The sequence below is a fragment of the Symphodus melops genome (assembly GCF_947650265.1).
Source record: "Symphodus melops genome assembly, chromosome: 1".
NCBI lineage: Eukaryota > Metazoa > Chordata > Actinopteri > Labriformes > Labridae > Symphodus > Symphodus melops.
Genome location: NC_136691.1, coordinates 21864053 through 21881278, shown reverse-complemented (window position 1 = coordinate 21881278; position 17226 = coordinate 21864053).

Below are 17226 nucleotides of genomic sequence, written 5' to 3'. Positions count from 1 at the left end.
ACAATCATGAAGTTTCATCAAATCATCACGTTTCTTAACTTATTGTCTGTATAATTCAATGAATGTTTGTGTTTAAAAGAATAAAAACGTTAGCATCGCATGTACGTCAAAACTGAGTCAACTGAATGGAAATGAAGCATTAACCTTCAGATGAAAGTTTGAACCCGCTGAGCCAACGACGACACTTGACAACATCCATAAATGAGGCAGGAGGGAAAACAGTACGAGTTATATTTAACATGTGTTTTTCTTTGTTTTAGTTTTTATAATTTATTTGTAAACTATATCATGATACTTCCATCGAGATGCTATTTTATTACCTGCTCTTAAAGCTGGATGCTTCCAATTTCTGTGTGCTGAGAATCAGCTCCAGCTTCGGGTCGTAGGAGAGAGAGGCACGGCGGCCTCTGCTGAGAGGGCCGAGAGGTCAGAGGGTCGTAGAGCAGGTCACCCCTCTCCTCTCAGCCTCGGTGTCTGCTTACACTCCACACATACCAGAGACAACTATGACCCCTATCACAACAAACACCTCCTCACAGCTCTGTGCACGCAGTGAAAGTTCAACTTCCACAAAATAACAACTTTTATCATTAGTAAAGAATCAAGTGGTTACCTTTTAACTCTGCTGTTTTCATGTTGTTGTTGCCTTTCAGAGAAACCTAATGATGTTTTTGGACAAATACTAAAACCTACTGTTTATACGATATACCTAAAGACACAGAAGCATGCACAATATATTTTTTAGATAAATCTGCATCATAATTGATTATGTATAAATAGAACTTAACAGTGAACACCCACTTTTTAGGTTAAATTGATACTGAAGTACAAAATCCTGCAGTTCCTGGAGTGTCCACTAGAGGCTGGCTACAGAAACACAGGAAGTCACATACACACCCATTCAAAAAGCTGTTTTTACAGCATTAATAACATGTTTACAGATTTGTTTTTCCAGAAAACATTTTAATTTTGATTTTATGGAGGACAAGAATCAGGTTCAGACTGGCTGATCTCTTTTATTGCATTCTGGTTTCATTTCTCTAAAATTTAAACATTAAACACCATCTCTACCCAAACCAGACAACGATAATTTAGATTTTCCAATGTGCACAATTTTATTGAAAAGGTTTGTGTTCACCTTTGTTTTTTGTGAGGCCTCTCGATGTCTGGACATTGTACCATTGACTTCAATGCAGTTGTTTTATCACCTCATAAAAAAGAAATTTGAATTAGACACTTTTCAAAAAAAATGTCATAAATCAATACTTAAGGCTGTCAAACCAAGTATTAGCTCAAATCTGTGTTTTATCCATATCCCAAATGTTGTAAAAAGAAATCTGACTCCTTTAAATAATTACTTCGGGTCTCTCCGCACATTCTTTTGATGGGATGAGAGGAATGACTGGAGGTTAACAGAATTTATTAACCAGATGAATCAAGAATGCAAGTTACAGAGTCTCTGGGTTCGAGCACTACGTGTCCCTGATGACAGACAGATGCTGGATCAGTTCGTACAGTCTAAACCTCGGCTATTTTTCCCTGAACTCTTTTATACTCCAGGGGTGCTCACACTTTTTCAGCATGGGAGCTTGTTATAAAATGACAAAGTCAAAATGATCTACCTAATATAAACATGCAAAACATTTATTTAGAATTTGTGTATTAAGTGTTTGGGCTGGGTCCTGGGTCCTCACCTTTCCTCCTCTTTGCCTGATCGTCCTCTGCCTTTCTTGCTGCAACCAATGATAACTTGATTGACGCAGCCTCTTAACACTACGTTGCATCTTTGCTCCGATTCATTTAATTGCTGTTTTAAAGATAAACCTGCAGTCACGTCGCTACTGTGTTTACTTCTGGTTTTTATGAAACGAAACTTAAGGGAAAAACACTGTGCGATCTACCTACATTCCCTTGGCGATCGACTGATAGATCGCGATCAACATATTGGGTACCCCAGCTTTAGTGCATTGAGTAGTAAATCGCCTCTGCGTCACAACCTTACCGCTATTGGTCATCAGCAACCCCATTTGCACAAGCAGAATAACTTCTGTTTACAAAATACAACTTTTCAACTTTTTGGCTCTTTAGGGAGGAGTTTGGAGATTAAACAAAAGAATTTTGGCGAGCCTATGGGTTGTGAATAACAAAATTTACACACATCAAATAGATGCTTTATTTAGTCCATGGGCCACAGCCAAGAAATTCATTTGTCGGTATTTAAAAATGCATTTAGACACAGGTAAATATCCTGGTTTGCTCTCATGGTGAGGACATTTTTCAATGTTCAATAATATCGTGTTTGGTATCTTTTTTAAGGGGCGTTCTTGGCTTTTATTCAAACCCAAAAGTGAATCTTTTGGACAAATAATCTGGTAACTGTCGATTTAATGCTTTACTTAAAGGATTTTTATTTTTAGTAAAAGGTTCAATAAAAATACAACAAACAAAATTATTCCCCAAGTGTTTCATAGAACAGGTGCAGAGACAGAGACTTCTGAACACTGTCTAACTTAAAAATAAACATTTATTTGCAATGTTTTTACACTGCAACAGCCCCTAAGTAGCAGTTTGCGTGATGAAGGTTGGCAATAAATGTATGTTTGCAAGTTGGACAGTGGAGTACTGGAGTTAACCTTTAAATAAATAAGATGAATATCAAATATCCATCCATCCATCCGTCTATCTATTTTCTCATCCAGCGCTGGATCGCGGGGGACCGCCGCTGGCAGTCTTCTCGAGAGCCTCGCCATTCGGCTTAGCTCCTTCTTCACCACGACGGCCCGATACAGTGACCACATGACTACGGACGCTGCCCTGATCCGTCTGTCGATCACACATTCAGTCCTCCCCCACAGCCTGCAGAGACTCCTCAACCAGAACCCGTAGAGACACACATCATCCTGACTGAAGACAAACCTGATCCACAGCTTGCAGAGACTCCTAAAGAGCCACAGTCTGTAGGTCACAGCAGGCCAATGATGTGACAACCTTGAATATGCTTGAGATTATCACTAAGGTGACTGACCAAGCCCCAATTCAGATCCCTGAGGTAGAGCAGTTAAAACAACTGCATGAAGATCATGAAGCCAAGTCGACCTCTAACATGGCTCTACTCCTTGCTGAGGTTTCAATCAAGCAGGCCACAGCAAGAGACGCACTCATGGAAGTATGGAAGCTTAAGAACGCTCTTGAAACTGAAAGGGAGAAGCGTATAAAGACAGAAGAGTGTCTCGCTCAGCCAATAGAGGAGAACTCCAGACTGAAGGTTGGTGTGTCCCGGGCTGACATGGACCTGCAGCACCAGGCTCGCCTGTGGGGACAGGACAGGAACATTCTCCTGGATGAAATCAACAGATTGCGTGCTGAATTATGCAAGGCGCAAAAGTGGGCAGACGACCAGTGGTCCTCTTCCATCAAGGCTGCACCCAAACAGGCCCATGAAGACCTGGAGAAGAAAAACAGCCAGTTGGAGGATGAAAAGTCCCGTCCCTTGGCTGAGGTGACAAATGAAACCTGCACCCTAAAGGCCGCACCAACCAGGCCCATGAAGACCTGGAGAAAAAGTGCAACCATTGGGAGAAGGAAAGGTCCTGTCTGCTGTTGGTGCAACAGGAGGATAAAGGCTGCTCAGCAGAAACTGCAGTGGGAAGAGGAAAGATCCCGTCTTGTAGAAGAGCAAAAACAGTCAACCCGCAGGATGGAGGAGAAACTGGAAGTGGCCCATAAAGACCTGACGAACTACAAGTGTTCAACTGAGAAAGAAAAGTTTCAGCTCCTTGTTTCTCTGACGGATGAACAGTGCAAGAATAAGACTGAACTGGAAATGGCTCAAGAGAACACTGAGAACCTTAAACACCAGTAGGAGGAGGAAAAGTCTCATCTCCTCGCTGAACATGAGGAGGAAACTCTCAGGATTAAGACTGATGCCAAGTCTCAGCTGGTTGAAGAATCCCTCAGGATAAAAGCATCCCTCCACCAGGCACAAGACGAGCTAGAAAGTCAGCAGCTGCAGTGGCAGAAAGAGAAAGCCTGTCTCCTGGAGTCTGTCAACATCTTGAAGCAGACCCTCGAGGAGAAGGGTGATGAGAAATGCAAGTCCACAGATGGCCTGATGGACAGACTAGAGAACCTTAATGTCAGGTGGAGAAGGCTCAAAAAAAGAAGAGAAATTCTTTAAAGAAAAAGTTTCTACGTCTTTTTAAAAAAGACAAAGTAATCACCTCTCCAACCTCAGACTGCCTGTAGCAAGACTCTTCATCCCTCCTTCCACACCTGACCTCCCCCAAACCTCCTTCATTCTACCTCCTGACTTCAATCTCTTACCTTTTTCTTTTTCGAGTCAGGGTTAAAAAGAGCCAATAGAGGCCAAACCATTTCCCTTCATTAGCAACCCTGACCTGTTCACATTTTGTTTGTTCCCTTCCTGTTAGGTTGAGGGGAGAAGAAAGAAGGCGTAACCTTTTTTCTTCTTCCTCCTGCTCACCCCCCACTGTTCTCCTTTGTCCTGTCTTACGTCTTCTGTCTGTCGTGAAATGGACGGAAAAAATAAAAAATATAATCTGAATGACTTCAAACTTCCAGTCCATCCTAAGATTACTTCAGATAGATAGATAGATACTTTATTGATCCCGAGGGAAATTCAGATCATTTTCTAAACATTGAAGGACAATAAAAGCTGTGAGAGCAATTTCTATTTCATGATTTTATTATAATGTTGATAATGATGTTTTATAAATGATATCTTTAACATTTACAAATCATTTCATAATGATTTACACATTTTATAAAATGGTATAACGTGTGCAACAATAGACTGTTAGCAGAACAAATTATAGCATTACAAATAATTAACAAACATTATTGTTATTATTATTAAACTGTGGACAAAGAGAAAGTCTTCACTTTGTTAACTTTATTATTATGATTATAAATAATTATAACTTTATTTGTATAGTACTTTTAAAAAAAAGGGTTCACCAAGTGCTTTGATAACTTTATAAGCAGAATAACCCAAAACACAACAAAAAACTCAAGAAGGCAACCATTGATGACACACCCGACCAACAACAACAACAAGACCCCAACAGTAAAAGAAGCCAAACAAAAACCTCGACCAACATCAGAACCTGAATGTCACACGAATTCAGGCAGCATAATAACCCACAGTCATGAATCATGTGACAAAGGAACCCAGGACTGAGACCAAGAGGACAGAGGATGTAAGACAAAAACAAATAAACTACTACATACAGACGTGAGGAAGGGGGGTTGAGCTTGAACAAGTCTCTGGGGCCTTCTTTATGTCGTAGGTAGCTATCCCAGTTCAGTGAATATTTGTTTATTCTATGCATGTAAGACTAAAGGATATCCTTTTTACAGACTGCAGCACCCTAAGCACCTTTCCCCCAACGAGAGGACATGAGCTGGTATCCCTTTTTGTACCAGTAGCCTCCACTGCAGCCTGTCCTGAAGACTCACTACATCACATTTCCTAGATTTAAGTATTTACTTGTTATGGTTTCAGTTAGTTGAACACCAAAATACAGAGACTGGACACAGGACTTAAAAAGTCTAACACTAGTGAAATGCTCAACACAAAAAGCAGGCAGGCTGCAGGCGGTGAAGGCAGGGAGCAGGCTGGCCAGAAAACACTCCACCATGTCACTCAGGAAGCTCCAACGAGGAAAACTGCAGAAAACGGAGGCACACCAGCGAATCTGGACAACGGAGAACACATAAGTACAAAAGCACAAAAATACCCAACAAGAGAAGTTCAGTTCACATGTAGCACAAGGAGACTCTTCCAAACAAGACAGAATTATCTGGTAGAGTAGTGGGGAGAAGACCAGGTTCTTATAGGCAAAATAATGAAAAAAAACATTGCAATAAAAATCTCTCAAATAATGTTCTCAGAAGCAAAAATAGGAAATCTACCCTAAACATAAATGTTCCTTCATTTCCTAGACTCTTAAGGTGACTTAAGTCTGTATACCAGGGGTGCTCACACTTCTTTGGCATGGGAGCTACTTATAAAATGACCAAGTCAAAATGATCTACCTAATATAAACATGTAAAAAATGTATTTAGAATATAGCTCTGTAACTGTATACCCCTTCGGACCCTGCGTCCATTGGAATGGACATGACATATTTCTGTCTCTAAACCAATAAATACTGGATGAGGTCAGCACTGCTGGTTACTAACTGGGTCCTGATTATCCAATCACAATCATGTCATGACTTTGAGCATGCTCTGAGAGAGTGTCAGACCTCTGACAAGACGAGCATGGTGGAGCAGCTCCAGAGAGGGAAGAGTAAGTGCCCATTTTCAGTCAAAAATATACATTTATGTTCATGCTGGCCAAAAAAACTTTCTGTCAGTATAATTTCAAGTGTTACAAGTAATAATATTTGAAGTTATTTTGAACACATATCACATAATTAATTCACAGGATTTTTTCAAAGTCTGATGTCCATCGCAATGGACAGCAGGAGTTGGGCGAGTTTAGCTAACACCCACATGTTAGGTGTCAGTATATAAAGAAACAACATACTTGTAAGCTTTTTATTGGTAAAGTATGGTGAGTCCTCACCAACACAAGGAGGGTGGAGCACATTACACCTGTGCTTCAATCACTGCACTGGCTGCCTGTGTGTCAGAGGATCGACTTTAAAATCTTACTACTGATCTATAAAGCATTAAATGGTCTTGGCCCTAAATACATGTCCGATCTATTTATAGAATATAAAACATCCAGACCGCTCAGGTCCTCAGGAAGAAGTTTACTCAGAGTTCCCAGAGTCAGAACCAAACAAGGTGAAGCAGCGTTTAGTCACTACGCTCCTCAACTGTGGAACAAACTCCCTGAACACCTGAGGACTGCTGCCACACTCAACTCCTTTAAATCAGGCCTTCAAACTTTGTTATTCACTCAGGCTTTACATTAGAAATATACTGTCTGCCTTACTGCAACACATTCTTCCTTTTTTAATAGTTTTAACAGTTGTTCCTTTATCGAGTATTTTTACTTTCTTCCCTGTCTTTTAATGATGTCTTTCTTTTGCCCTGTTTATTTTATCTTATTTATTATTATTTTTTTTTATACATTTCTGTTGCATTCTTTCCTTAAGCTCTGTTTTAATGTTTTTAAGTCTGTAAAGCACTGTGAATTGCCTTGTGTCTGAACAGTGCTATATAAATCTGTCTGTCAAGCAATACATCAAAGGCAAGCCACACCCATGGGGGGTTAAAATATACTTCCTGTGTGGGAAAAGTGGCATGGCCTATGACTGCACCAAGGCACTGCAATGGAGCTTTCACAACAGCACAGGAATCAGCTAGGACTTGGAGCTGGAGTGGTGTATCATCTTAGCCAGCGAAGCACAGAGGCTAACCACAAGTTGTACTTTGACAATTATTTTACAACGTACAATATTCTGGAGCTGCTGGCTGAGAGGAAAATTCATGCCGCTGGAACATCAAGGGTCTCTCGCTTTGCCAGGCCTCCTCTACAGTCTGACAAAGACATGCGCAAAAAGCCACGAGGAAGCTGTGATGAAGTGACGGTAAGGTGGCGATGGTGAAATGGTATGACAACAGACCAGTTGTCATGGCCTCCAATTTCGTTGGTGTTGGCAGAATGGATGAAGTGCAGCGGTGGGACAAAAAGAAGGCCCAATATGTGATGGTGTCGCGTCCAGAAGTGGTGAAGCTATACAATGAAGCAATGGGCGGTGTTGACCTGCTTGATCAACTTGTCATTCTGTACCGTACAGATATTCGGTCAAAAAAGTGGACCCTGACAATGATTACACAGGCTTTTCACATGACTGTGGTCAACAGCTGGTTGGAGTACAGGCTGGACGCCAAGAGGGCCAATATCCAGACCACAGACATCCAGGATCTCCTTCATTTCAAGATGAATGTAGCCCAGTGTCTGGTGAAAGTCCATAATACAGTGGCAGCAAAACATGGAAGACCCAGTATGTCTCCAGAACCACAGCATGAGCCCCGCAGACCAGTTCACAGATCAGTTCGGGATGTAAGGCCTTTACCTGAAGTGCAGCATGACATGGTTGACCACATGCCAGATTATGATGAAAAGAAAGAGGCTACCAGATGCAAGATGCCATACTGTACAGGAAAAACACACGTCTTTTGTGACAAGTGCAACATCCACCTGTGCTTTGTGCCACACCGAAACTGCTTCAAAGCTGCTCATCGAAAATGAGAATACATGAAACAGCCACAAGATGAAGTCTTCTCCAGTTCAAGTTCCAGATCCAAGTATTATAAATTATAATAACTATGTTATCAGCCTACTATAAAAAGTATGGTGTTGTATAGTAAGTGCTGGAAGTTCAATGACATGAAAAAATTCTAATAAAAAATGTAATGGGGATCAGCTACAGATCTAGGAATAAGTTAGAGCTGAACCTGAATGGCAAATTAATTCAAGATCCAGCACAAATAGCCGTAGCCTTTAATAAATATTTCATCAATTCTGTGAAAACGCTCAGAATTTTCCTCAAACAACTGAAAATATTGTTAAAGTAGATGCACTTCTTTTAGCATTCAACATGTCTCTATTATTAATTCCCTTAAAATCTCAACAGTGATGGATATTTATGGTATGGATACACAAACCATCAACCAGTCAGTACTACAAGGGGTATTCCCAACTTCCTGGAAGGCAGCAATTCTAACTCCCATATTCAAGTTGGTTGACCCTCTGATCATAAGTAACTATCGTCCAGTATCAGTATTTTACCGGTGATCTCCAAGGTTGCTGAAAAGTGGGTATCAGAGCAGCTTGTGTCTTTCTTGAATAGTGGACCATTTACTCTTCACCCTATGCAGTTTGGCCTCAGGGCCCTTCACTCTGCAGAAACCGCTAACTGTCTCTTTGTAGAGACAGTCGGAGGAATGGTCGACAAGGGAGGTGTTGTTGGTGCTGTGTTTTTAGACCTTCGTAAAGCTTTTGACACAGTCAACCATCAGGTCAGCCAAACTGTCTGCTTTTAAACTCTCCCCGTTGGCACTCAAATGAGGAAGCGGTTTGAGTCACATTAAACTGATAGACGTCAACATGTTTCTGTAAACAACCAACGTTCATCAGCTCTCAATCTACACACTGGGGGACCACAAGGATCCATACTTGGCCCGCTATTGTTGAGTTTATATATTAATGATCTGCCCTTGGTTTGCCCTGATATCAAAACACAAATGTATGATGGTGACACCGTAGTACATGTGCATGCCAAAACCAAACATCTGCTGCTGCCAAACTTACCACAGCCATGGATCAGATAACCAATTGGCTAAACCGTTCCTGCCTTCAACTTAATGTCAATAAAACTGTAGGAACGTTTTTCACAAAAAGAAAATGTAACAATGTTTCAAATATAACTATTTCCGGTCAAAACATTAGTATTGTTCCGCAATGTAAGTATCTGGGCATCATCATTGACTCTACTCTTTGTTACAAAGCACACATCAAGAAAGTGTCCAACAGGGTCAAATTTAGCCTTGCTAATTTTAAATATATTAGAAATGCTCTACATGTTAATGCTGCTAAACTGTTTATGGATGCCATGATCATGTCACATCTAACATACTGTTTAACAAGCTGGGGACAAACTAATAGCTCGTCATTAAAATCATTAGCAACCGTCTACAAGAAAACCCTGAAAGTGCTGGACCAGAAGCCCAACAGTTCACAGCATTGTAATATAATAAATAACGGTAAACGGCTGAGCTGGGAAGATATAATAAAATATAAAAACATCTGCCTGGCTTTCAAAATTTTACATAATACCATTCTTCCTCCTTTGAACTTATCCATAACTCAATGTAATGCCAGCAGTCAGCCTACTAGGAGCTCCACTCGTGGTGACCTTCTCATTCTGTTTAGGAAAAGCACATTCGGTCAACTATCATTTTCTGTTCGAGCAATACAGAACTGGAATTCACTGCCCACCACTATCAAAGACATAGACATTAATTCCACCTTTACAACACACCTTGAAACATGGTTTACTGTAACTGCACACATTAATCTCTGTCAGATGTGATATGTTCGATGACACATGGTCTTGTATGTATTTTAAATGTGGCCTCTATGATTGTTCTCATGTTTCCTCTGTGCTGGCTTTGTTGCATGCATTTCTTTGATACCTCTGTTCAAACTGTGCTTACTCCAGTTGTCTGTGACATGTTATATGTCTGTATACCTCTCTCCCCTTTGCCTAGGCCCTCTGTCATCACAAATGTAATGTCATTTACTGTATTTTAATCTTTAATTCTGTACCTCAGGTTGCTGATTCACAACTGGCTGGGGATAACATCTTGAAATTAGCCGCTAAGTCTAAAGCTGCTTCTTTTAATGTTAAAGGGGATTGTCCACAAAATAATAAACTAATAAACTAAAAACAACCCTGAGTTCGTCCGAAGTCAAGGAACTACCCGTCCCACAATCCTTTACGAATTATATCCTTTTTTATTTCTCTTGAAAGTAACTTTTGTTGTTAAAGTGTAAATACTGTTCATGCAAGTGTTGTACCCTCTTAAAGTTTGTGTTCTGTAAAATATAAACTACATTTACAGCGATATGACAAGTTTATTAGTGCATTTTGTGTTAGCTAACTAACTAGCTCGCTTGCTAGCAAGACTTATCTCTTCGCGTCAAGGTTCGCAAACATACGGCACAGAGGGGTGGGAAATATTACCATGGTAACAGCAAGCTCAACCAATCAGAAACACTCTGTGATCGTGGGAAGTGTAAATTTGTATGACGTCACCAGCAGGCGCAGGACCCCGAGCCGATCTGGTACCTACACTGGTCCAAGTCCTGGTGTGGACCAAAGAAACCCCCACCCCCCCCTCCAACCTTCGGATGATTCACAGAGTGTAAAAACCTAATTTACCTTCAGGGATAAATGAAAGAAATCTTCTTATGAAATTTAAGAACTCCTTTATTGTGGTTTTAAATATGTAAGATGCATGACTGAATTAATGTAAGCATCCACATGAGTAACCATTTAAATCCATTTAGTGGTAGTGTAAGAATTATTAACACCATGTATAAACAAGCTGTTTCGTAGAAGCAGCTCTCCTGTGAGATCCCGTTAATGTCCACTTTACAGATTCCTTCGCAATTTCTCTCAGTGTGTGAGTTTGCTCCTCGGGGAGTAATGTATCTCGGTCTTGGCAGTGAGTGTTGATTAGAAACAGATGGACAGAGGGGAGGGGGTGTGTGTGTGTGTGAGAGAGAGAGAGAGAGAGAGAGCAATTTGAAAAATGTAGAGCAGAGGTCTGACTTTGTGGGAAAATGGAGTGATTCAATCTCCACTCACGTACGCTGAAAACTGAAACTATCCGAACGATTAGGGAGCTGCAAACACTTGTGTGTCCATGCTGGAAGTGTTTCTGTGATTTCTTTTCCATTACCCCAAATGTTCAGTTCAGTCCATCAGATACTCTCTAAGCTCAAGGAAAAACTGACAAAGGAACAGAAAGCAGAGGCCAAGAATTTAAAAGGGTGGATGGACTCCACAGACACATTTATCAGAATAAACACAATGGTGGAGAATAATTCATTTAAATTGATTTTTTTTTTAAATTTAGGATTTAATGTATTCATGTGACGTGCTTGGACACCTGGCAAGCAATATTCAATCCCAGAGAAATATCCCAAGGTTATTTGGAGGTCCTTAATATGTCAGACTCAATTTTGGGGAAATTAATCAAGCACAGCGGAGACTAATGCTGAACCCATGTGGTCCCATACTCCATGAATCGCTTGTCAGAGCCTCAGTCGACTGCCAGTAGGGTTGCCACTTTCCAAAGAGAAAAGAGAGAATTAACTCTTATTTTTAGAAATAATTTGCAAATACATAACTTCAGTGTGAATATATGCACAATTAAACGCACAAAACACGACTTCAGCAAATGCTTACGACCAGTCATTTCATTTACAACTTAAGTTAAACTTTAAACAAAGTTATTAATTTAGCATGAATTCACGAGTATTATACAAATGCTTTTTACACTGCTATAACACAGGGGAGAAGTAGGACACATTATTAAGAAAATAAACAGGAAGACAATATCTTCTGGCCTTCAAGCTTTTTTTGGTCACTTTCTCATGAAGTCATGAATGATACTGTCAATATGGTTTTGAACTCTTCTTATAGTACTGAAGAAATGGCTGTTGTCAATATATTGAGGATGTATTGATGATGTGTCGCCCGGGCCATATTTTGAATAGAGACTGGTTAAAACATCGTCATCTGTTTGTCTTATGTAGCATGTTGGTTTGGAAAATATGTTTTTTCCATTTATATATATATATATATATATATATATATATATATATATATATATACATTTTTTACAGTCTTTTTAAACATTTATTGAAGTAACCTGAGTGTCTTTTTAACCTCAACATTTGAAATCAATCCATTCAGGCCTTTGTGCTTTGTTTGTGGTCTGCATGTTTATGAATAAAGCGCTTGTTTTGATGGTGTGTTAGTTGCCTGTGGGTGTTGACGGATGAGGCAGCATGAAGTGGTAACAGCTGAAGTCCTGGATCATCCAGGGTCGTACTTGTTCAGTGTAATCTGGAGTCTCCTGAGGTTAGACGTGATGTAAAAAAACAACGTGGAAGTAGTGGACGAAGGATAGAACAGAGTCCACTACACAACGCTGTCATGACAATATTTCTCTTTACATCAATGTAGTCCAACAGAATGACAACATCCACAAAAGAGCGGAGAACAACATCCTGGCAAACAGAAAACTTAATGCAGCAGTAACAGCATGGAAACGTCACTCCCGTTGACTCGAGGTGAATTCTCTGTGTGACTTTCTCACGTACCACTTAGACTTTCTAAGGAAAAACATCCCATGTGTCAGGGCAGGAAAAACTCTGGGCGAAGTCCCAGAGGGAAACAAAAAAAGCTGTTTGTGTTCATATACACGGGTCACCTCTGGAGTTCTTCAGGAGAGCAGTTTGACAGCTGCAGATCATCAGATTGATGCAATCAGATAAAACAACTATAATCTAGATGAAATGATAGATAGAGTAGGGTGACCAAACGTCCTCTTTTGCACGGACATGTCCACTTTTTACGTCCTGTCCGGGGCGTCCGGGTTTTTTTTGTATAAAATCATGAAAATGTCCGGGGTTCACTGTCTTTCATGGAACCATCAAGTTTTTACTTAAATTGACCGGCGCAAAATACTTCGGTAGCTACTTCGTTGCGTGACGTCATTCTCGAGAGACTGCTTTGTGGGCGGCTCTGCGACGTGCACATTCACAGAGCTGACAGCGGAGCAGCATTGATTGCACACAAAATGCCGAAGCGTAAGTGCAGCTTCACAGATGAACTACAAAAACACTGTAAAACATGACAGCAGCTACACAGCTACAGCAAAGAGATGTCTCGCAAAGACTTTTATGCTTATTTGTTGAGCAACTGGAAACTGCTGGGAAAGACCAGTTCTGCAGAAAACATGGATGTGCAGACAAGGAGGATGAAGAAGAAAAGCAGGATGAATAAGACAAAAAAATGATTAAAAGTAGATCATTTTTGTTTGTTAAGTTTGTATTTTTGAGACCATTTTCTCTAATTTATTATTTATCTTGTTACCTTGAAAAGGGAGATATTAAAAGCTGGATTTTCTAACACAAAGAGTTCACATTATTTATTTGAAAAGAGAGTTATTATTTTGTTACAGGTAGTTACATATTTCATTACAGAAGTTACATTTGCACCATTGAGGCATAATAAATCATGATCATTGACCTCTGAGAAGCCTGTCTGAATTTGTGTCCCGAGTGTCCTCTTTTTTGGAAATCAAAATATGGTCACCCTCGCCAGCCTCGTCTTGTTCGTCTAATCTGGCTTCCCCTTCACGTGTGTTTGGAATTGGGATATTGGAAGCACATTCAGAGTCACATTATATTTATTGTAGCACTTATATTCACCGTTTGTCACTCGTCGTTTTTGTAATAAATTTGTTGATTGTAACCTGTCAGTCTCTGAGTCGTGCGCTTGGGTCCAACAAACATCCTAGTTCGTAACACATAGCCTGCAAAATAAGTAACGAAGATCAGATATCTTTATTGTCATTGTACAGGTACAACAAACAACTGTTAGAGCAATCCAATAGATGCCATATAAGAAATATACAATACACTATAACCAAGAATAAAATCATTTCTATTAAAATAACGCGGAGCATCATTACTCGGGGACTTCATTCGAATGTGGCAGCCATCGATGCCACCAACAACATGGGAGAAAGCTGCAGACCCAGCCAGGGTTTCAAAGCTGGCATAACATCTCGGGAAGTCATCTTGATGTGGCGGGTAGATGAGCCTGTGTTTGAGCCGGTTGATACTCTTCGAAACCCTGTGCACTATGTTGTGCACAGTACAGCGTGGAATGGCAAAGGCTGGGGAAACCACACGGTAGGAGGTGGCCAACCAAAACAAACAACAACAAGGAGCTCCAGATTCAGTCCCCAGCTGTGGTCAGGTGGGGAGTGCAGGATGTCGATCAGGTGGAGGCTCGTTGGTCTGCTGAACATGAGACAAACTAAAAACTCATCTTTAGGAGTCAATAGCTTTTTAAAGACCGTTCAGTTTTTATAAATGTTTCTTAGATGAACTAACGGTATTATTAAACCGGTATTTGATGTATATATTATATTTTATTATGGTGGGAAATACTCTAAGTATATTATTATTCATCACTGACCTGCATGGTGGCTGTAAATCCCCAGCCACTCATGAGCGACGTCTTTTCATTTTTCAGTGTGAATGCACCATATAATCCTATAATACATTAAACTCACTATCTAGTGAGCGGGGAACGAGTGAGTGATTTCGGACACAGTGGTTGTCTTCTGTTTACTTTGGAGGAAAATCCGCCAGAAGCATGATGGGAGAATAATGTCAACAGAAATCCAGCTGTCGTCTTGTAAATAGTGACTTTGCAGGACAAACACTTTGTGATGCATTTCCTTAAAAGATTCTCTTCAAAGTTGTCAAAGTTATTCTACCTGCTGTCCTTTGTCTGCTCTGCTGATGTGCTCTGAGAGGACAGAATAATCCAGGAAACATCAGACAAATCTCCCTGAGAGACAGTCTCAACTCTGCATCACCCCGTCTACCAACCAACCCACACCATGTACGTCACTCCGATGACTTCCATTCACTCTGTCTGGCTCTGTTTCTGCAAACAGCTCCATTCATCTCTCCCACTATGCATGAGAGAGAGAGAGGGAGAGAGAGAGAGAGAGAGAGAGAGAGAGAGAGAGAGAGACTGGCCTGAGGGAATTTTGGGCGACAAATGCACTTTATCTATTGGTGGTCCGCTCAGTCCTGATGCTGTCTGGTGTAAATAGTCAATTTCTATTTCTCTCTGACATCTTGTCTCCTGTTGACTGATTGAGTCAGGTTTCATTACAGAAGCTCCCAGCTCTTGAAAGTGAGAGTAAGAACGCCATTATCACACAAAGGGATTCAGTGACTCAGAGTCGGTCGACGTGCAGACTGGAGGACATGGAGAGGACAACATCTCGAAACACAACAAAACCCTCCAACACGGGCACAAGTTCACGTTATTTCTAAATAGTGAACACTGTTTTTTTCTCCCCCTGGAGAGAAACCTGTCGTGCAGCAGGAAGTAATAACCTGTGCTCAGTTTACTCTCAGATGTTGGAAAGAGCTTAAAACCCAAGAGCCTGATATACTATGAACACTGTTTACCATGAAATGTTTGGAAAACATGACAAAAGGAAAATGTTAGCATCAGGAGCAACTGTAGGGATATTTCCTGTTAGTTTTTGTGTGCATGTAGTTTAATTGTTCTCCCAAAAGGCTGAAGAGTCAATTATTGCAGCTTTAAGGTTTTTATAAGTGTTTAATTGCGTTGCTCTGTGACATTGAAATCATTACTTAGTATTTAGACTCATTTATATCTTGGACTGTTTTTGTAATCACACTGGTCCGTGTGAGTTCAGGTGTGTGTGTGTGTGTGTGTGTGTGTGTGTGACTGATTGTGACCAGGTGTGGTAAGTTGATATATACACTCTGGGCTTGTGGAGATCGGCGCTCATTCATTGTCTCACCATCAGAGATAGTGAGAGTTAAAGCTGGTTACACAGCAGACTGGAGGACATAACGACAGATTAGCAGTCTCCTTCTCCTGCTACGCAGAGTACCACAGGGTTCTTACAGTTAAATGTATGACCTTTTAAGATCTTATTAGAAACCACTCAGAAAGACATCCAAGCTCATACTTGTTAAAAAGAAACCTTTTTACCTTGTTTTCATTCAACCAACGCATACCAGTCTCACTGCTCCCTGCTGGAAGCCCACATGTCTGGGAGGGGGTTGTGGGTCTGGATCCTCATTTTGTGGGGGAGGAGGTCCAGGAGGGAGAGGGATAGCAAACCTCTGTGCCATATTTTGCAGGACTGATTCAGAACACCTTTGCCAGAGTGTACAACGATGTCCCTCCAAACAGCGCCACCTGCATTTTAAAAGTCCAATAGCACGCTACATACCTCCACGCTCTGTGAGTTTGGGAAGGGGGTGAGATGCCAGCAGATGAGGGGGTAACCACTGCCACCCACAACCCAAGTAAAACTAATTGTGGTTCAAGCTTCAATTACTGAGTTTTGGAAGTGTTCATTGACTTACCAAGAAGCCAGCCATCACACCCAGCGCCTGCCGTCAGTCTGTTCCCTACGCTGCTGTGCATCAGGATAAAAGACTCACTTGTTGGACCAGGCCATCGTGCCACTAAATTACTATTATCATGTTTGAGTCACATACTACTTGCACATTAATTGAATGGACATGCTTTCAATTGTGCTGATTACATTAACCAGACATTGCTGCTAATTACCTTTTAATGTTGGCCTGTTCATTCATAGTGGAGGGAAACCTGACGTATATCGAATATTCAAATTATTTATTTTATTACAGCAGAAATGACCTAAAATGACAAATGAATGATTTATTATTCTCAACGGTCTTTATGCAAAAAAGTAAATACAGCCTGTAGTCAATATTGAAGTTAACACATACCTGTCATCCAGTTTACGTTGGTAAGAGCCAGTTGCCAAAACCCCAGGAGTAGTCAGAACCTGTCTTGATACAGGACAGGCACAGTTCCTTCTTGGGCCGGTCTCCAAAACTGGACCGAGCTC